Source organism: Acromyrmex echinatior, chromosome 3, assembly GCF_024713525.1.
Source record: "Acromyrmex echinatior isolate Ae372 chromosome 3, ASM2471352v2, whole genome shotgun sequence".
Lineage (NCBI taxonomy): Eukaryota > Metazoa > Arthropoda > Insecta > Hymenoptera > Formicidae > Acromyrmex > Acromyrmex echinatior.
This window is the reverse complement of record NC_141854.1, coordinates 14,064,902-14,088,453: the sequence shown is the minus strand read 5'-3', so window position 1 is coordinate 14,088,453 and position 23,552 is coordinate 14,064,902. Positions and strand designations below refer to the sequence as shown.

Sequence of the window (23,552 nt, the reverse complement as noted above, 5' to 3'; positions counted from 1 at the left end):
AAGAAAAATTTATTGCCCTGGAATGATTTTCCAAATTTAAAGCGATATAAGTATGGAAATAGAAACTATAAACATTCTTCTATAATACTATTATGTGTCCTCATATCGAAACAGATTTTCATTCAATAAGATTGTATTTAACCAAAAAGAAAAAACGGAAAAGCGAAAAAATTTCTCGCGCGTCGGTAATTATGCACAAAATAAAAGTCATAAAAAAATAATAAATTGTGGAATTGACAAAGAAATCAGAAAATATATGCATTATATTGCAATATAAATATATATTAAATATATATTTTAAATATATATTGTATTAGGTGTTGGAATTAATTCGCGTTTTTTAATGAAAGAATGTTATTTATTTCACATGAGCATTAAAAAATACATTAATGAAAGTACTTCCCATCACTTGTAAAACGCTACGAATTAATTCCAACACCTAATATATATTAAGAAAAAATACAAAACTAATTTAATAATAATGCACATAGCACTTTGGCAAAATGAAATGACAAAATAAAATAGTAATGCCAAGAAGAAATGAAAAAATTAGTGCTAGTCATACAGTAAAGGGAAAATGGATAATTGTACGCATTTCAAAATGCTTACGCACAGTTGCTCGTCGCGACCTGACTCGATATGAATATGATTACTTCAACAATTCCTAACCAAACTTAATAAATAACAGCTCAAAAGATGCAACTGTGCGTAATAACTGCAACTTTAAACAAATTAAAAATATGGACTTATCACCTTATTTTCTGAATGTTAAAATAACAAGAAAAGATGTGATTTCACTTTTTTATATTCCTCTGGCTAGCAATGTATTTATGTAATATCTTTTGTAGTTATATCTTAAAAGAACGACCTCCTGTGTAAAAATTCACCATAGTGATGTCTTCTATTAGAAAAGTATTAAACCAGGATGCACACAATTAATCGCTGTGCATAATTCCCCGATTTTCCCCTAATAATAGTAAATTTTTGAAATTTTTACAAAATTGAAAACGTTTCTTTATATTCCCAAGTATGTTATTGTTACTTTTTACAAGTATTATAAAAATATCGTAATAAAATTATGTAATCGAAATTTTTCAAGCAACATAAAATCTAAAATTGTGACATAAGATGTCTTTAAGTTATCTTTTAGACGCAAAAAACTTATGATCCGATTTTTAATATTTTTTGTCATCTTGGTTTATACATTTCCACAATATTTTTTTTATAAATTATAATTTGTATATATATATATATATATATATATATATGTATATATGCACACATATATATGTATATATATATACACACACACACACACACACACACACACACATACACACACACACATATATATATATATAGAGCAATATTTTATTTTTTTGTCAGTTTCTTTTACTATACATTATATCACGCTCGATTTTTGTGACGTATGAAGAAGCACGTATATTTAATCAGTCGGGTAAAGTTTCAACAGAAATCCCGCGTCGTTAAACAGGGGACAAAGTAATTCCTCGAAACAGTTCCGTAAGAAAAGTATGCGAGAAATACTCAGGTATAAACGAAAGAATGATCACGAAGTGGAGAGCAAGACAAAAATGGATGATAACGAGAATATGTAAACGAGGAAAGCAAGTAGCTATACTTAAGTCCTATTGACTTTAAAAGCACATATGATCGCCCTTGCTCCATTTTACTACAAATTTGTATTGGTAAATATTGATAAAAATTATATCAAGTACCAAGCATGAAAATTGGATATTTAAATATTATATGATTACGTGTATTTCTATAAAATCGAATAAAAATAATGTGATAAATTGCGTTTGAAAATAAAACTTTTACATAGAGAAGCAAAATGGAAAATAAATAAATATTTGATTATTTTTCTATCGTTATTATGAATAACATAGAAGCTTAAGTTATATTTCATTTTTAATTAATTTATATTAATGTCCTTTTATAATGCAAAACTAAAACATATTAAAGATGACACAAGACTGTCACGAAAATTTTAGAATTATATCTAATACTTCATCTCGACCTTTACAGTAAGGGATCACTACTATTTTAACGATACTTTAACTTTCGATACTTCTACACTTCTAAAGGAAGAATTCGGCTTTTCAGGTATCGGAATTTTAGCTATTGTTCATGAGTTGTTGCATAGTCTGGATCGTATGTCCATGAGAATAGTTTTTCTGTGGTCTGTCGGTACTAAACAATATCACGCGGATAGTCAACCACTTGAGCGAACAATAGACGGGAGTGGTGTCCTGCAGACATACGGCGCCGAGGGTGAATCGAGATGGAGAACCGCCCTACGTTACAAAGCTATCGAAAGAGCATGGTCAGGCACCTGCTGACTAGCATCCCTTGTGAAATCTATAAGGATAGGGTATTCTTGTCATGTCCAGGTTACGCAGGTCATGTTTATTTGAAATTAAATTAACTCAATTGTATGTGTGAGTTAGGGGCACATCATTTATTTTATATAAAAAATGTTAAAAGATACAATAAAGAATGTAGTATTGCATTAAAGATTATTAGTTGAAATTATTTTGATTACAAGCATATATTTTTATGTTATTTTTATACTTTTAATAGTAATTTATAATATTATATAAAATGTTAATAAAATATTAAATACATTATAATTAAAAAGACATTATATAACGGAATATAGTTTTATATATATATAAATATTTATTTTAACGGTATGAGAATGAAGGATCTTGAGTTTGAATTCTAATCAGTTTCGTTGTTGTTGAACATTTATAGAAATATTTACAGAAAAATGCTCTCAGTACATATAAGGAACTGATAGGACTAAGAAGTATAGAAATGTAAGATATTTAAGAAACTGATATATATATATATACTAGCTTGATCAAAAAGTTTCTGGAATTCATTCAGAAAATTCAAAATACAAGTTTATTCATCAAAAGTGATATTGTCCTCTTCAAAGTACTCTCCAGCGACTGCAACGTATTTATGCCAGCGCTTGATCCAGCTCTCGAAACATTTCTGGAACTCTTATTATTGGTATAGCCATTAGAGCCGTCTTCGATTTTTCCATTACCTCCTTTCGGCTGTTAAAACGCGTTCCCCGCAGGTTTTTTGACTCGATCGAACAGAAAAAAATCGCAAGGAGCCATATCGGGTGAATTCGATGGTTGTTGGATGATATTCGTTGTTGCAAACTCGTTGTTGCAAATTCAACTCCATTTTTAAAACTGTAAAAAATCGAAAACACGCGCAGAAGTAGATGTACTCAAGACGGCGTAATTTTTACAAATGTCAAGCTATGGCGATAAAATTTGATGGAAATGTCAATGATAGATGTGGCAACCTAGCCAAAAAAAAGAATTCAAATCAGCTGACTCAGAGCATCACCTGGTGATCTCTTCCGGAAACTTTTTGATCAAGCTGGTATTTAGGAAACTGATAACCTTCGGAAATATCTGATTAAAATATCACATACTCATCAATCATAAATTTCCAAAAACTATCTACTAATATTATGTTATCTGATGGCATATTTTTATATTTCTCAGGCTTATCAGTTTTTTAAATATCTTGTATTTCTGTACCTCTTAATCCTATCAGTTCCTTATATGTATTGCCTGACAGCATTTTTCTGTAAGTGTTTCTAAAAATATGTTGATATAACGAAACTGATTAGAATTCAAACTCAAGATCCTTCATTCTCATATCGTTAAAATAAATATTTAGCGCCTCATGACTATTCTTGACTACTCTACTTTGTTATATACTCCGATTTGCCTACAATTCACATAATATAACTTACAATTCACATAACTATCAATTGTAGACCTCGGAGAGCTATATTAATTCCTTAGTATAGCATTAATTTTAACTTTTTTGTAACTTTTCATCAAGCAATCGATAATATAAATATTTGAAAGTTACTAATCTTACTTTTTACACATTATTTTGCAAACTCTAAAATATATTTTGAATTATGTATTAAATAATTTATTGAACATAATTGTTAGCCTTTTTTTAGCTATAAAGTGAATTAAAAAATCAAATGAATACATTGCACGTTTGCTCTTTCGCGGAATATCTCTCGACAAGAACATATTTACGAGAAAATAAGCATGCACATCGTGAAAAGGGCAAACGGTCGTCGTACTCTTCGTGTTACTGTAATTTTTGAGATGCAACGACGAGAGTTCCTTCCTTGAAGCAACTCCACGGGAATGGATTCTTCTTAGAAACCGAGCACGATGTATTTTCACGCCTGTCTAACATGGCTTTTACGTAACTCGATTACAGATTCTTACCAGTCCTCCTCTCGTATATTCGATTAGATAAACATTGTAACTATGATGTACTACTTATAAATTATTTTTATCCTAATTATTACTTCAAATGTTCGATATCATATAAAAGTAATGGGAATTAACTCTACATTGTGTTTATTTTTTTAAATAATATTCTTTGTTTCTCCATATTGTTAGAAATAATGATAAAGAGTAGCTTATTTTACGTGCGCTATTAATTAGAAACATATATAATAAATTATCGCTCAAAAAAAAAATTTGCAGATTATAATTTTCACAAAGATAATATTATCCATCTTTAATACCTGAGAATATAGATTCTATAGTATTTTTTTTAAATGTGAAATGATTAAGGTGCGAAAACATCTTATCATCTTCTATCCCTATTTTTTATAGGTCCATTTGATTAATTTAATATAACTCGAAACTTTTTTGGCACCACTTTTGGCATCATCATCATCAAATTAAACACTTCCTTCGTCGGAACAGCATTCTCTCCGAGGGTGCATCTGTACCCTCGACCTTTCCATCCCCGCGGCATCTTCAAACTCTCTTATATTCTCTTCGCGAGCAGAACATATGCTTTTCTTTTTTTTGATCCAGATGCATCACACGCAACCCCTCAGTGTGAACTCCGATAGATCTCATGCGCGGTATCGCCTGAACGTACGAATGTATCCTACACCTACTACTGCAAGTCAGAACTGTCAGGAGTTTAGCGACTCTGTATATGTGTATTTATACGTAGTGTATACCTGTGTATTGTACCTGACTAGAAGAGCAAAGTAGGGGAACTGAACGTTCTACGAGGTAAAACGGAGGAGGTGCGAGAAGGAGGTTGGTGGGAAGCTGGATGCAGGCGAAGGTGTGCGAGGCGGGGAAGTTAAGAGCTGTCTTCTGCTTTGCGGCGTTTTAGAGAAGCGGCGTAGTGGGGAAAGAGGGCCAAAGAAGCTCGACAGCGGCAAAGGAGAAGGTGCTCGGCTCTGCCGTACCACTGCGCCGATGATGACGACGGTGGTGGTAATGGTGGTGGTGGTAGTAGTAGAAGGTGGAAAGGGAGAGAGAGAGAGAGAGAGGGAGAGAGAGAGAGAGAGAAACGGAGAAGACGAAGCGCAGGAGAGGCAAAGAGAGAGAGTCCTGCTCAGCGTGGACCTGTGCGTCGTTGCATGGCCGACCTGGAGACTCACTCTCCGCAAGGTGAGACGCGCGGACCAAAGAGGAGACCTCAAAGGATCGACAGGAATTCTCGTGAAAGCTGACTCTTCCTCTTTCGTATGCTCACGATTGCGCGCGCTCGTGTACTCCTTTGGTTTACCTCTGTCAATCTTTTCTATCTCGTGTTGACTCTAATTTCTCTCTTCTCTTCGTGTATCAAGATGTGAGTGTATCTATACTTTTTAATGTGCGGGATCTCTTGACTTTCCACAAAGTGCTCCAGATACGGATCCGCCATAGAAGTGAGACCAGATCATTTGTCGATGAAAACACATCTTGGACAAAATTACACGTGCTTGCTCATTTTTAAATTCATTGAAGCTTCGAATGAGGTACCTGTGAAATAAAAGTAAACTTAACTCTTAAACAAACTCGTCATTGGACAACTTCGTGGAAACGACGTCAAGACGTAAAGTGCAGAGTCGACAGAGTTGATAACGTATGCTCACATTAGAGCTTATCGAGCACATGAAACCGATCTCTCGTACAGCCACGATTTCATTTGCACATATCCGTCAAGAGAAGTCTGCTCGCGTTATATTAAGGTGCCTAACAACTGTACTTGTCAATTTCCTCGCGTTACGAAATCGATCGAACTTGCCATCAGTAGGATTTATAAATTAGTGTATATATATGTTTTGGAGCTATCCGCAAAATTACGTCACTCTTCGGAAGGTGAACAGTGTGTGTTTCCTCGTTAAATTCGAATAACGATAAATTCGAATGCTTGGTGCGCGTAAGTGTGTACACGTCGTTAACTCAGAAGACTGGTCTCGAAAGTAAACGTTGGAATTTTCTTTCGGAGTCTCCCGCCAAGACAATCACGTTCGTTTCGTCTTGGATTTATCTCGCAGGCTACATGAATATTAAGCTGAGGTGAGTGAGATACACTTTTTCGCTAAAAATATACGGAATCACGCTGTCAATATCATCTGCCATCTTTGCGCGCCAAATTGCAACAAGCGTGAAGTGTTTACTGCCATAAGGTTTTACTATGGCACTGACCATCGGTTTATATGTGACATCTTTCACATATGTCTGATATGCTTTGACAGTAAATGATAAGACATTTCAATGAGAAAATTTATATTCTTGGCATTTAATGTTAAAAATATAATTATATTCTTTTTCTTTTTTATCAAATTTTCTTATTAAACAAATAGAATATATACGCTTATGTTAGTGAATCGCATTCATCATTTCCCTCTAAATTTAAGAAAGTGCTATAAAAATATTAGTAAAATATTATGGAGTTGCCATTGGCTGATCTTTTTCTCACAAAAAATTCTAGTTGATTTCGAATGTTATTTCAATTTTCCCTGACAAATTTATTCGTTCCGCTAGCAAAGTTTTTTTCTTCATGCAGCTTTAACAATAAGTAAATAAATTTGAACCATTCATATTTCTCTCCAATTATACACAGTTTAATTTTACACAGTTCAATTCTTCTAGATATACAGTCTTTTCTTTGAACAAATAACCTTTTGCAAACTAATCATTTTTAAGTGTCACAAAGGAATAAGTGTTTCTTTTCAATATCCGTTTAAAAAGGTCAGTAAAATGAGAATATTAGAGACTAAAACATGCTCATTTTCACAAAAATTTTCAGATATATTATTTTCTCTTAATGAGTTACAAAAAGATGTTATGTAGTATTATTTTGACTACTTAAAATGACTTATAAAGTATGACATAAGATTTAATATCTATATATATATATATATATCTTATTGAAAAGTTATGCACTTTTTATTATTTTATTAATATTAATTATATATTTATAATTATAAAATATTTTTAATGTCCATTTTATTTGTTTATTTAATGTTGGACAAATATGTATTGTTGTTATATATCATCAAGTAGTTTATATATAAACATAAGTCCGTAAAAAGTAAAGTATTCTTGTATTTCGTATATATTATCTTCCGCAGTCCAAAAATTAGATAATTGCAGTGAATTCTATTTTCATATATTTAATTATTAAATATATAATATCTATAAAGCTATAAAAATTAATTTAAACTATCTGATCTAGTCTGGTATCTATACGATAGTCGATTCTTATATTTAAGATCATCTACAATTAAAATGTCATAAACTAATTACAGAATATTTGTATTTTAAGATTGCTTAAGACAGTCTTGAAATAAAAACCGGTTATGAATACCGATCCTAAATTTGTATTATATATATTTAATAAATAAATTCAATTAAACTTTTGTTAATTTACTCTGTACGTTCGAAATTCTTACACATTACAGTTGAATGAATCTATCACACACATTGTGGGTTATATTGAAATTAATAGTTAATCATTAAATAAATTTACTGATATTTCCCGTGTCGATGATATCTAATAAGATAATCGGCTTCATCCTAAACCTACATTTTAAAAGCAAAAACTCTTAATCAGAAGTTCTTAATAGATGGTTATTGACAAACAAAATTTTTTAATTGCAACTCTAGTAAAACTCTCAAACGTATAACTGTTTGTAGATACACGACTAGGATCTTTCTCTTTCTTTATTTACAAATTTTAGTTAAATAATCAATATAATGTTACATGAAAAAAACTGTTAGTTAAAAAATCTATTAAAACTGCTAAAAATGTTAACCATAAAAATTATAATTTATACATGGCTTTAGAAATGAATATTAATTATTAATTTATTTATTAGATATTTTAAAATACATTATAATATATAAATACAAATAAACTATTGATATATAACTTATAATGCATGGAAAATTCTTTTATTATTTTATATAATCAATAATATTTATTATATAATAAAAAATGGCACCATTTCATATCGTATTTTCATATCGTATTTTTAAATGAAACTTAATTTCTACAAAGATAGAAAATTTATCATTTTTCCGATGATCTCTTCACTCGAGAACGTGATTCTCAATAGATGATTACTTACAATGAGAATTTCTTTTGAGAGCAATTCTAGTCAGACTCTTAAGTATATGTGGCCATTTGTAGATACGCGACTGGGATCTCTTTCTCTCTCTCTCTCTCTCTCTCTCTCTCTCTCTCTCTTCGCCACTTTTGAAAATGAAAGTTCACGCGGGGCCTGCGAGCACGAGGAGCATACGAGTCTGGAATTTCTTCCTCAGGGCCCTGTGGGACCTCCATGGCCTAACGTTCGCAGGATCGTTAGTATCCACTGGAGAGTTGAACGCTGGGGTAAGAAGCTGCGTTGGCGGCTGACGCCTGTTTGGAAAACATCGACTGCTGAGCATGTGACATCTGCTAGCGCGCACCATTAGGTGTCTTTCAAGTTTCTTGGTTAGTCTGCTTCCCTATCGCGAGAAGCTCTTTTTTTTCCCAATACACTTCCAGCTGATCGATATCAAATGTTACACTCATCTGATTTGGCAATGCATTTTTCATTATCATTTCAATCTTTGGGTAATTACTGAATCAGATATGTGAAAGAGTAGAGCGGGAAAAATTTATAGACAAAAAAAAAGCATAAAGATAAAGCATGAAAATGTTTTAACTATGTCAATCAATATTAATTAAATTTATTAATAGCATTTAACATATATAAAATTGTAACGAATTTATACAATTTTTTTCTTATTTTATCTATACACTTGTAGCTTATTTGTTAAAAATAACATGCATATTATTTGTACATACATTATTTTTAATTGTCCTAAAGTTAGATAAATCGTATAGAAACAATTTGATAATAGAAACAATAATTTTAAAATAATTAAATTTTATCATTTCTCTCAGATATATCTTTGAGCTAAATCAACAAATTTCTAATTTATTGATTAATGACGTTCGATTTTTAGTAATGTAATTAAAGGTGCTCTCGTATTTCTAATAATCTTTCTAATCGAACAAAAATGTGGGAATCTCAGCAATACACGCAACGTTTATTATAACAATGACGTTTCTAGTTCGCCACGTCACAGCGAGAACATATACCACTTTTGGGATGTTGTCTTATAGTTATACGTACATATGTATGTACTCGTTCAGCTCCGCAAGATCCGTTTAACGGTGACCTGTGCGACTCGCTCGAAAAATATTCTAGTTCTTCTAGTGAACCACCTACTTTAAAACAGAGAAAGCATTAATTCTTGAGAAAGACGCCTGACTGTTTTGGAAATAGGAAAAGAATCCCATCGGAATACTATCAATCTCATTAATATATACCCGAAAACTACTACGCATGAAATCATACAATTTCCCTTTAAGAAAAAGTTAGTCGAGATTAACGATAACTTTGATGTCTCCTAAATTAATGCTGAAAAGGCCTGATTGCATCATTGATTATGCACTGAACACAATGTAGTCAATATTTGAATTTCAATATCTTTGAGTCAATATCATTAGGGTTGTTAATACTCTCGAATATATATATGTATGTATACAATTTTATGAATGTTTTAAATCTATTGTTATTTATATGTTGAGGAATTAAAAGCAAATAATAATTACTTCAATATTTGAAATATTGATTTTTAATTATTAAGTATAAGCATATTCAAGCCTACAACGGTCAAAGCTAGATCTTCTTAATGCTTAAATAATTCACAGTAAATTATCTATTTCCTATCGTACATGCATATGCTATATTTTTGTATTGTAGTTATTCAAACTTCTTACATATACTGATTATTGCGAAGAATATTACTAAGGCCTCGATGGTCTAATGATTTAGAACGCTTGTACAGAATACAATAGATTCGGGTTCAAGTTCCGGCTAAGGTAATATTTTTCGCAATATTTATTTAAAATTTTCAGCACATTAACACCCTTATAATATGATACCGGATCGAAGATTGAGAATTTGCTTATCAATTTAATTTAACTTGATATTATTGCAGTAGAATTTAATTGCGTTTGATAAAGTTCGAAAAAATTTCGGCGCAGTTTGAATAACTACAAAAATATGGTATATATGTATGTACGATATATATGTATATACGATATATAAGATATAGATAATTCATTGTGAATTATTTAAGCATTGAGAAGATATCTAGCTTTGACCGTTATAGGCTTGAATATGCTTATACTTAGTATTTAATTTCATGTTGGTCTTAATAAAAATCTTATTACTGATTTTTTTAAATTTCAATGATGTAAATAAGTTGTTATATCTTCTGCATTTTACGTATATTACTTATGCGATCATCTAAACATACGTAACAAAAAAATCTTTTTGACTAACTATAAATTTATTAAAATAAAAGCAAGATAGTGAACAAATGTATTATTATGATTGCTATAATTATTTCAAGAGAAGAGAGTCCTCTGGTGCTCTGTAATTAGAATAATTACGACATTATATTTATCACATTGCTTCGTGTTCTATAACGGCACAAATTCATCGATTGGATGCAGGTGCATAAAACTTATGTAAGATCTTCGCGCCTTCTTGATGTTTTTCTATCGTTTTTTAATTGTCGTCGCAATTGAAAGATAATAACTGTCGGTAACAACAAATGCCATTTGTGAACTTCTCAAACGAAAACAATTCACGCCAGCGATAAATAATTTGCGCAATGTATGACTCTCGACCAACTTCCATCTACCGACTTCGTGCAATTTGTTATTCCGACCGGTTCGAACAAATGTCAACCATAGGTATAAAATATCGTACACGCGCAAACGCTGACCAATCCAGTTTAAATACTGCGACTTATCTCGCAATGACACGTGACACACTGTAATGAGTACCGAAGTATCTCCGGGCGATATAAATCTCATTTTATATGCCGATCAATTTGAGAACTCGGATCGATTCAATAGAGACAAACAGTTATATTATCTTAATACAAACTAACATAATTTTGTTAGTATCCATGATAAGGATTTTAATACAGTAAATACCAACTTAAAAATATGATTTTCTAGATACAGAAAATATGAAATAAATCTCCGGAGCTCTTTGTGTTATTCTCAAATACAAAGTCGAGAGCGTGACTTTTGGAGCATCCCTGTGGCGTCCTTGCAAACGGTCAACCGTGAATTCTTTCTTGAGAAAAATTCCGTGAAGGTCCGCATAGACCTTTATAACTCATCTTAGTTAGAGGGTATTGACGCCAGACTGTTTTTCTATATCGTCTATCCCACCTGCTTCAATGTAGCTCGAGAAAAAAATCACATAAACTAAGAAAGAGTATACACCAACAATTATACGAATACATGCAATCACGCACATATTCTCGATAAGATTTCAGAATAAAATTCCTAAAAATTATGATTTTATTATGTTATTAGATACGACTTTGATTTCAATTTTTTTTTAATTAAAAAAATGTTTTCCTTAAATATGTACAATTAATGTATATTTATATATCTCTACTAATGTACATTTATATATTATTTTCATATACATAATTCTACGAATTTATTGATAAACATCGTCTCCAAAGTAAATTATATAACTTAATAAATTTTTCTTAAACGTACTTCTTTAACGTACTATAACATTCTACAGGGTAATAATTCGCATTAATATTCGGACATCATGATACTTTAGAAATTATTACCTTCTAAATATAATTTTTGTTGGAATAAAAAATTTACGGCTTTTGTTTTAAATTGAAAAATTCATTATAGTTATTAAAAATATAAATTTTATTTCTATAATTACATTTATATGATACAGTTTCGAATATATTAAACTATAGAATTTTGCTTAATTCTGGTATCGCAAAAAAATATTCGGACATTTAACAAAATATAATAATATAAATATATATAAACAAAATGATAATAATTTTAATACTTTGTTGGATAACTTTTTTAACATGCTGCAAACGTTTAGGCATATTAGAAATAATTTTTGTTAAATAATCTGGTGTAATTCGTGTTTATTCCTCTTTTAATTGTAATTTTAGTCCTTTTGATTTTGTAGGCGTAATCCGAATGTTACGATCTAATAAATTCCATAAATTTTCTATGGGATTTAAATCTAGTGACTGTGATGGAGGATGTAATACTTTTGGTCAGTTGTATAATAAATATTCTTGCACTATTCGCGACTTATGTTTTGGATCATTATCTTGATAAAATGAAACTACCTCGTATATTCAAATTATTAGCACTTTTTATTAAATTGTCTTTTAGAATACTTAAATATTTATTTTTAACCAAAATTCCGTCAATGAAAACTAATTCACCCACTCCTTTACTTGAAAGACAACCCCAAATCATTAAACTTCCACCGTGTGTCATAGTTTGCTTCAAATTTTTCAGTTTGAATTCTTCGTTTGCTTTTCGCCATATCATTTTTCCATCAGATCCAAAAATGTTTAAAAATTTGCTCTCATCAGCGAATACTACATCATTCCATCATATTTGTTCTTTAGAAATAAATTCCTTGACGAAAATTAATCTTTTCTTTCGATTCGCTTCATTTATGAACGGCTTTTTACGAGCAACTCTTGTAACCACTTTCTTTTAATGTTCGACGAACTGTATCAGGATGTATCTTCTTGCTAGTCTCTATGTATAATTCTGAGGTCAATTTGGTAGCATTTAATCCAGGATTTACTTTTATTTTTCTAATAATTTTACGTTTATCCCGTGAGTCAAGTAATTTTTGATGTTCTTTCTGAAGCAATTGATTCAATGCGATCTTCACAAACATATCTTTTTACAATATCTGCTATACTCTTACTCAAATTTATTAATTTACCGATTTCTCGATATGATTTGCCTTTTTCATAATGAAAAATAACAAGTTGGCATTTATCAAATGGACTATTTTTGCCTTTACGCAAAATTCCCATTTTCACTGTTAACTTGTGTAATCTTGGAAATTAGGTTAATTCAATTCATAAAATAAGTCACATATCACATGTCATATTTTGTATAACTTGCTTTACGGTAAATAAGTAAGGAATAAACTAACTTGATTTCCGAGGGTCAGTAAATATAAAATATATTGAGTGTCTGAATATTTTTGCGATTCTAAAATTAAGGATTAACTTATTTAATATTTTTTACATTGAAAACTACATTAATTAAATAAAGAAAATTAATGTTTTTTACATCTATAATGAGCGTTTCCAATGATTAAAAAACCGTAAATTTCTTAATTCTATAAAAACGATATTTCAAAAATAATGGTTTCTCTATTATTATGATATCGGAATATTAATGTGTAATAGTCACTGTACATGAAAAGAGAAAAATTGAGATAAATAGCACTGGATAACCTATTTGGAAGAATTACAGATCCAATGAGATGATCTTCCTAATGCCTATCCCATCGTAATGATCAACATCAATTTACTAATTCTTGATTAAATTTTTTATTATAAAATGTGTATAGAAATTGAATCAGAACATTCAAAGTAGTTTGTAAACACTGAGGTAAATCTTTACGTTGTATAAGACATTAAAAGTCAATAAGTCAGTTATGATAAGAACATACAAAATTGTTATCTTAGAAATGGTTGAGTTTTCAGCCTATGTTCACTCAAGCTTTTTTACTCAGTTTGTGATATATATTATCTATCATGTAAATGATAAATTATTTTTTTTCACCTTATATAGAAAGTATAAATTATGCTTTCACGTTTAGATTACGTAAATAAATTGATAGGCATCATAATTTTTTTATTCTAATAATAAAACAAATTTTCTAATTTAAATGAACATGATTTTACATAACATTTGCAAACAATAATCTACAACATTTAACCAATAACGTAATTTTCTAGCTGTTTGTTGAAAACCACAGGTTTATATTTGCAGATATTGCTAATAACGCAATTAGTCGCAGTTTTTTTTCGATATAAATCATTTATTAATACGCACACATACGTCTTACTGGACAAAGCGTTCGCTTCGCTTCATTCATTTTGCGGAAGGCAACGGAAAGAGCGCGATAGTCGTGCAAAGAACGCTCGTTCGTGAAAGGCAGCGTTAGCCAATATCGATAATCATCTGCCTATAATAGATAGCTCGTCCCGGCTTGCAGCATCGAGATCGTGTAGTAAGACGTTGATTCGTTGAACTATTCAACGCGCGCTATACCGCAGCATCTAACGAAAAGGGAAGAGAATACAAGAGCGTCATGATTCATAACTTCTTCGCTTGAACGAAGTAAAAAGTCTTGAGATGTGCGATGGCGTTTGATGGTAATTACAATCTCGATGCGCCTCCAGTATGTGCTGCTGTATGAAACGATACCTCGTTTCTCTCCGCGCCAAGGACACGAGATGGAAACGCGCGTTTCGAGCCGCAGATTTTTCAATATCCATGAAGAACGACGTATTGTGCGGTTCACTTGCGTATTCGCTATAATGGTTGTAATTTGTTTTGATGATTCGTTGATTGTTCAACTATAAGTAATATCAAAGACAGTGAGACAGCGAGCGGCAATAATCGAAAAGAAAAATTTTACAATATCTCTTTGTCTTTACCATGATAGATATTGTTCTGAAGAAAAAATAGAAACTATATTACGTTATATTAACTAACTTTTTTATTTGATAAACGTAATAGATGAAATGCTTAGATAAGTTCTGAATAATATAAAGTAATTTATCTGTGTATCACAATTGAATTATTATTTAGAAAGAAAAGGTTAGCTGATTGTGAGATTAATGTACTGACAGTAATAGATATATCCATCAGATTGATTGCAAAACTAAAATTTTTTTAAAAATTTTATTATATCCCTGAGAGAGATGTATAGTTTTACAATTTACAATATTATTAAATATTATTAAAGCACTTATTGTGGCATTGTATAATCGCCAATGTAAATTTGTTATAGTTAGATACGTTATTACATAATACAGATTGCAATATTGATAAACACACGTTTCTCTTTCTTGCAATTCTTTGAATCTTTGTTCCGCGTAATGCAACTAACGCATGTATGCGCTTTTCACATCGCGTCGCTAAAGGTAATTGTAGAAATCAAACGCAATTTGCGACTGCGTAATAGTATATTTTGTCTATCGTTATGACAAACAACGAGTGACAAGTCGGAGATTTGTGCGATAATTGTTATCATTATCGTTGTAGCGATTATCCGTTATTTTCCACAACGTCGCAGTTAAACACGATATAACGACTGCTTATAATCGTCTGTCTACGACAGTCGATAGATCGCCTGCACATCTCAGAAGATGCTGGAAGGTCCAAAGAGCCGAGGGAAAGGCGAGAGCTGACGTCACTACTAGGAATGAGGTTAAACTGATGCTAAAGTTGCCGCGAAGCCGGTCGCTATAGCGCGTTCAACTCGACACAGGATCGAGACAAGATCCTGAAAGGATTCTAAGCAGGATCTTCAGGAACGCGAGGTCGAGATTTCTCGCGTGCAAGAGAAGATCATAGCTCCGTGATTGCATCACGAATATCTCGCGATTGTTCGATTGCGGTCTTTCGATCTTCTTTGAAGATTTACGCTCGATCGCCGTTTTTCTCCTTCGTTTTATCTCAAGATCACAATTGCGAATTTTGTAAATTATTAACTCGATGTTTCTCGAATGCTTTCTCATTGCAGATACGCATCAGCTAATTACAGTATGTAGTGATGAGTTAATAAAACATTAAGAGAGAAAAAGATTCCAAGAAAAGTATTGGTTTAATTATTGATTGTACATATCACTGATTCTTTCGTAATTTAAGAATCAAGTAACATTACTTATAAGGAATATAGCGAGGAATTCAAGAAAAATAATCTTTAATTAAAAATTTTGTTTCTTTTTTTGTAAATTTCATATAGATAATTTAGAAAGAGAGAAACGAAATCTCGACATTATTTTAATTTTTAAATTAATTTAATTGATCCTACTTTTGAGTATATAATAATAATAATAATAATAATATCAGTAACTATAATACAAAATGTATTTAACGTGAGAGATAATTAAGAGTGCACAGATTCATTACTGTGCGTTTGTATCCAATAAAAGCTTATACTACTGTAAAGCTAAAGTCATTTGTTGTCATAGAAATTATTCACAGAATCCGTATGGCTCTAAGCGTATTTAATTACTCTTTACTCATCTGTGAGGTAATCATTAAAAGAATTTTACACAAGTAAAGATCCTGCAGTAGACATAAATTATTTACAATAGATTTCATGAGATATATAAAGAGAGAAAAGAAAGAGAAGATTTTACTCACGGCATGTCTTCACCATTTCTCTCCTGCACGCCTCAAGCGAATATCTTTTCATCTTATGATCTCTAGGTAATACATGATTGACGAGGATACAAGAAATTCATGACGCACACAATAAACTTTTCTAGACATAAATATAAATGGATAGATCATATCTTTAAAAAAATATACAGTTTTCAAGATAATGCTTTAATGGCAATGTTTGATGAGCACACAGTATAAATTTGCTGAATGTCCAGAAGTTTATTATATAAACAAGTACGTGATAACTATGAGAGATATCGTAAGTTGAGTTTCTTATTATATTTTCTTCCACAATGTATTCTCTCTTTCTCTCTGCGCTATATTTTTCTAAAGAAATTCGCTTTTATTTAAAAATCTAGAGATTTCTAAACACTCTTTTATACTCACAATCAGTTAAAGTGTACAATTAAACATTTAATATTTTTTCTCTCTTTCTGTAATATTTTTAAAATATTAAATCTTAATAATAATTTTAAATGTAATACTATACTTATAATAGCATATTCAACCAAGTAAAATCTTCCCGCAGTTCTTTAATTATTTTTTATTACACAAAATCTAACTAAAATCTATCAAATCAATCTTATCAGACGCAGACAATTATTATTTTCTCCGATCAAGCAATCAATAAAGTTTATGACGACTTCATTCGTCTTTGAAAATTGGAGAACCACTCTGTTGCCTCTCGTAGCCGCCGTTACCGGTTGCTATCTCAACGTGGAATCCGCAGAACCCTTTGTCTTAGCCGGGGCACGACTTCGGTCGTATAATATGCTGGGGGCCTCCGAAGAAGACTCGAGTCGGTAGGTACCTATCTACCAATACGAGTTAGCATCGTGTACCCCAGTACGTACCAACACAGGTTTCTCAGCCGGAGCTTCTCTCTATCTGCGAAAGATCTCCGGTCGTATGGACGAGCTCGTGCTGACCTCGGGGGCTAAAGATTACGAGGGCTCGCCACAGCTAGAATTCAACCGCCGATGAAACGTACACACGTACCATCGTATTCCACCTTGAACAGATTGTGGCATACACGTAGCTGGGATACCCGAAGGCAACCGACTGCGGAGGAATTTCATGACCGCGTACTTTTCTACGGGTGTATCTTTTTCCACGAACGGGAGAACAACAGAACAAAGAAACGCGTCATCGGCGTTTCGTTTGCTGTTCCTTCACTGTTCGCAATATTTCTTGTTCGTTTAATGATTGATGGAATACAAGGGACAATTGGCCTTGCCGAGTACATCAGTTTGACATGCGAATGTTAAGGGACATATTGCGTGTAGTGAGGATAGAAAGAAAAACTTCATATGTCGATGTTATGTTTCATATTATTGTTAATGTTTTGAAGATATTTAAACATTTTTGGCGAGCAAAAAATTAATATTAAATGTAATATTTTGGATAAATTAAGGAATTAGATAAATTCTAATATTGATATTTTATAATATTGATATTTTAACTGTTCTTTATCTGCATTAAATATAAACAATTTATTCATCATAAAAAGTAATTCATCATAAAAAAATATTTTACTTGTTGACCCAGTAAAATCTACTGTTACGTTTCTACAAGTGCACTTTAAATTGCTTGTACAAAATTACACAAAATGAAGAGAAAGTATATTCAAATTCGTGATACAGACAAAAGAAATAACATACAGAAATTTAACAGACGTTTCTTCGATCAAGGAAATCTGCATTCTCAACGAGCGTTTCAGTTCTCCAACAGTTTGGTACCCAGCAACAACCTTGCAACGCGTTCATGATACCACTGCGTCTTAAGGATACATAAACACGCGATTTCGTGACGCTCGCCCATGGCCAATCATCTTTCCGCTGAGGGATTGATTTCTTTCTCGTGCACCTGTCGAAGCTCGGATCCTCCGTTCTTTTTCTGCAACTGTGCGCCGCACATATCGTACGCGTATTACGTGGGCCGCGCGAAATGAAAGGCGAACCGGCCGGCGGGTAGGTAGATACCCACCTAGAATTATCCAGGTATTGGTCCACAATTACGTCGATTATATATCGGATGGTTTTTACGACTGCATCGTAAGCTTGAGGCCTACATGCCAGATTCCGTTTCGTTTATATGTACGAATAAGGTAAGGGTAAAGGAAAAGAACTTTTTATCAGAGAAAAAAGCGAAATAATATTAATTGCTCGCGATGTTGTCACTTTCGATAAACGCAATCCGTGCAAATGACTGGTTATCGATCAATGATCTCAAGTGACATTAATGGACGTTCAGGTAATTTATCGCAATCATCGATGGCAGAGAATAAATTAGCGAGGATATTACTTAACTTTATAGTTTGCGTCATTATTTAACTGGCTCGTGGATAATAATTACCCGGTTTTAATAATACGGCGATCGCTTCATCTCGAAGGATTAAACGCGCAAGAGAGCGTAAAGCTAAAACGCTGAAAGCGATCGTTTATAAAGCGATCGTGTCGCAAAAAAGGAATATAAGTCCAACGGAAGAGACTTGTCTGGTTCCATTCATTTTCGTCGCTCATAACATTCTCTCAATCTTATTCGTGCCATTTCGCGTTACAGATTTTACATACGGGTGTCCCACTAACGCAAATACGTTCCTGTAAAACCAGTTCGCATCTGAACGCTGAAAAGCCGAACGATTGATCAGCGTAATGCCGCAAAACGGTCGCTTACATCAGCACGCGCTAACAAACCGAGAGAGTGAACTCCTTTGAGATGTGTATAGACTAAGCTATAGATGACCAATCAGGGCACGCGTGCTGTTCATTGGACAGTAAATATTCTTATAGCGACACGTGGACGCATATATATGTAATTAACTGCATCTTGAGAATATTTTTATGAAGAAATTATCTTTGATAGAAGAGCAACGTAAAGAGTTTTTTAAGAGAGCAATTTAGCATACGATAGAGAAAAGTTCTTAGATCAATTAATTGATTGAGAGTGACGAAAAGATATGATTTATCAAAATAAATTAACGGCAATTAAGTAACAATTAAGTTATCCGTGTCCCCACATAAATAATATTTAAAAGTAATTGTATACCAATTACTTTCTCTGATAGATCTATTTCTGAATTATCTTTGTCAGCTGTCATCTCTTGGGAGATCAATCGTTTGAACAGTTTTCTTTTCGTTTGTCAAACATCTTTTAATGAGAAGAGTCTAAAACATTAAAAAAAAAAACAGTTGTTAAATCGTATTTATTTAGTTTGTCTTTACATACGGTAGTGGACTTGCGTATAGATAGCGCAACAACTGGGCGAGTACGTGTCAGTATGCGTTCGCTATACGAGACACTCTCCTCTCATACGAGCCACATAGATACAGTCGAGCAGTTACCAGTCGTTCCATCTCGAGTGTGTCGCCGCCGTCTACACGGTGTCCAGATATGGCAGCCGTACTGGACCGTCGTCTATCCTTCCTCGCACCAAGAGTCCTTGACGCCCACCCTGTGTATACGGGTGTCTCGCGACGTATCCCACGACGCCTTAACACGAAGATCCCCCGTCCACTGTGTCAGCATCCTGCGTGCGCGAGCGTTCATTGTACGGGGAAGCACTCGCGGCGCCTTACATAATTGAGCGATGCCCGGAGGCTTTTCACCCTCGACCAGCCTGTCTCCCAGACCGCTCTGGACCTCATTGTCCGAGTTTTGTCTTCCCAACTTGGAGACGATCGTCGGTGGGAGCGAAGGTCGTCAGCTCGCTCACACCGGAAGTAACGGGTGCTCCTGCACTCAGCCGTATCGATTGGCCGCCTGCGATTAGTGGACATTCAGTTGGGAAAGTCTATTGATCGTTAAATTGCGTAATCGATAAATTTCTTGAGAGTACGAATCTCTAGTCTGAAAATGTGAATATTATAACTAATATTTTATTTTAAAGCAATCGCGCGAATAAAACGTTTTGGAATTTGAGGGATTGAGCAGTTAGAAATTCCAAATATTAATTTTGAATATACACATAAATTATTGTTATTTTACTATAAAATTATATGTAGTTAATTTATCATCGAATAATGCATATTATTTTTCGATAAATAATTTTTATTACAATAAAAAATTGCTGACATTCTCGATTTCTCGTATAACGTCTCCGATTGATTAATGATTGATGAAGATGGTATCTCAGAATCAAGTCGTCTTAATTATCCAAGCCCTATCATTCCAGTAGGCGCGAAGTTTGATCGATTCCGAAGAAACGCGCGGAATCCACCGGTTTCTCGAAAGCTGGGCAACGTTTAGTAGCCGTCGGTTTCTTGCCGGTCTCGCCTATACCATCGCGACATGTTCGTCTACACCTTTCTCTTTCTCTTTCTCCTCTTCCTCGCTCTTTTCCGCCGCCCCACGTTGCTCGGTATGTTAATGTCATTCTTCCGAAACCCCTCGTCCCTGATTCGAAGTACTAGCCCAGCCAGGTTTTTCGTGTCGGAAAGGATGTCGCGTCTAATTGACGAGTGGCGGACGTATATGCTACATTGTGGAACGAGTGGCTGCGTTGGACGGCGATGCTGACATGTGTCCGAGGTGTCCGAAGCAACGTTCTACCGTGTCTTATTATACACTGGACACCCCGATATTTCGACGGATCGCGACAAATACTCGATGATGGACCGTACGCCCGAAAAAGAAGTCACAACGCCGCATATTATGTCGCCAATTGAAGAAAAGAATATAGTCGCGAAGATACGTGCTGCGAAATATTCGTGGAATTTGTCTGACGTCGAATATCGATAGCGTCGCAAATTGATAAGCTTCCGTTGCTTTTTTACATTTTACCTACTTCTATAATTTTATCATGAAAGTTCTGTAATATTAAGTGAATGAATTTTGAACCGTTTAGTAATGGTGTCTACAGAAAATATAATATAATTTAAATATCGTTGTATTTCAAGAATGAAAAAATACGAATCACGATGTTGTAGGCTTCGTAGTATTCCTCTTTTATTAATCAAAGTATAATAAAAACATAATTATCATTAGCAATTAATATCAATTTTTATTTGAAACCTCAATGAAGAAAAATCAATGTATTTTGAAATACATGTTCTGTATGTGGTATATGATACAGACTAGTTTTCACATCAATTTTATCATGAATATATCACATGTATGGCTACATCGCAGGAACAATTGCGTTTAATTGATTCACTGGGAGGAGCATACCCGCTTGGGTCTCATGAACAAAGAAACTTTGCCATGCGAACGATGCGTTGTGGATAGGGAGCTCGTTAATGATTGGAAAAAGGCGCGTTCAAAAGCGACAGGTATACCTTTCGAGACGCTGTCGAGACGTGGGCGAATCCTGCCGTTTATGGAGGCACGCTACTCGAAAGATTCTATTCGTGTGTTCTAATAAGCTCTCTCTCTGGGCGCGAGGAACTCACGACCGTTTAGCGCGTGGGTGAGATCCGAAAGGAAGAAAGATACAAATGGACAAAGAATAGAATTAAATTTATTTTATGCCCGAGAATATAGATTTCTTCGAAAGCACATTTCAGAAAGAATTAAATTGAAAATCATGAATTGAAATATTTAATTATTTAGTTTATAAACAGGCAAAATAATTTAACACAAAAAGTAATAAATAATAAGAAAAATAACATACGTACGTGAAAGTAGAACAGATAACTGTAATAATTCTAAGCAGCTAGTTTCAACAAATATCACTAAAATTTGAAACAGTAAAAAGAAAAAAAAAGCTTGTTATATTCTAAAAAATATAACACGATTAATAAACTGAATGGAAATAAATAAATTACGTTATTTAATTTAATTAGTGAAGAAAAGTACATTCATAATATATTGTACTAATATTATACTAATTAATTCATAATGTACTATGAATGATTTATAATGTACTATAATTATGAGAAATAAGTAAAAAGAAACAATTTGACTAGAAGGATATAAGGAACTTGAATGTATAAAAGAAAAAAGAAAAAAAAAACAAATCGCGAAGGAGGAGTTCTGTTATCGTGACGTCGCACCACAAGCGGTAGGTGTTCGGCCTTTCAGGTGGGTGTCACTTCTCCGTGAGGACGGAGAATACGCTGCAACGGTGACATCATCGGCTGCGTAGTCAGCTGACTCGACTTAGATGGAGCGAAAGAACGGAGAAAAGTCGCATAATTGCCACTACTGTTGTCGTTCTCATTATTATTATCAGCATTAACCATTAAGAACGACCTCGCCGAACGGATGTCGACCTAGTGATCGAGTATCCCGACTGGACGCGGTTATTATTCGTTCGACAATGCGTTGGTGTCAAACTAGAGGATGGTTTCCCTTACGTAACATTTGTGTGCACAACTGTTAAATATTTCTGATGGATTTCACGCATATCGAGTGTTACTAAACTATAGTATATGTAAACTTTAATGACAATTTCTTTCAATCGTTTCAAATCTCTTTATTTGTAGATGTCAAATGTTTTAAGTGAAATTTATTTTTCAAAATTATTGCATAATTTTAGTTACTAGCCGTATATATTTATTATATTTAATTATTTGCCGAGCTCAAATTTTATTATTTCCTTTAACTTGAATAAAGCTAAAAAAAATTGTATAATAATCTCTGTATGAGATTTTTTTTATTTATTAGGTGTTGGAATTAATTCGTAGCGTTTTTTAATGAAAGAATGTTATTTATTTCACATGAGCATTAAAAAATACATTAATGAAAGTACTTCCCATCACTTGTAAAACGCTACGAATTAATTCCAACACCTAATAATATGTGGTATCTTTTTATCAATTGGAAAATGCGATCTCTTCGAATCTTCTATGAGGCCGTCCATGGATGCGTTCTCCACGTCGATCTGTGGTGGTACCGGTGGACCTACGGCGAAAGTCGTCGTCGCAAGAAAGCTA

The 23,552-nt window shown here is 33.0% G+C and overlaps 1 protein-coding gene across 3 annotated transcripts in view; it reads left to right on the top strand.

Moving 5' to 3' along the window:
- The window catches only part of Egfr (epidermal growth factor receptor), a 157,050-nt gene that overhangs the window by 83,818 nt on the left and 49,680 nt on the right, over positions 1-23,552 (top strand). The window contains exon 1 of one of the 3 annotated variants that reach the window (XM_011052726.2): positions 5,037-6,398. The exons of the other annotated variants lie outside the window; for them this stretch is intronic. The gene's annotated coding sequence lies outside the window, so the exon portion shown is untranslated. Of the gene's footprint in view, positions 1-5,036; positions 6,399-23,552 lie in introns of those variants that run through there. 3 annotated transcript variants of the gene reach the window in all.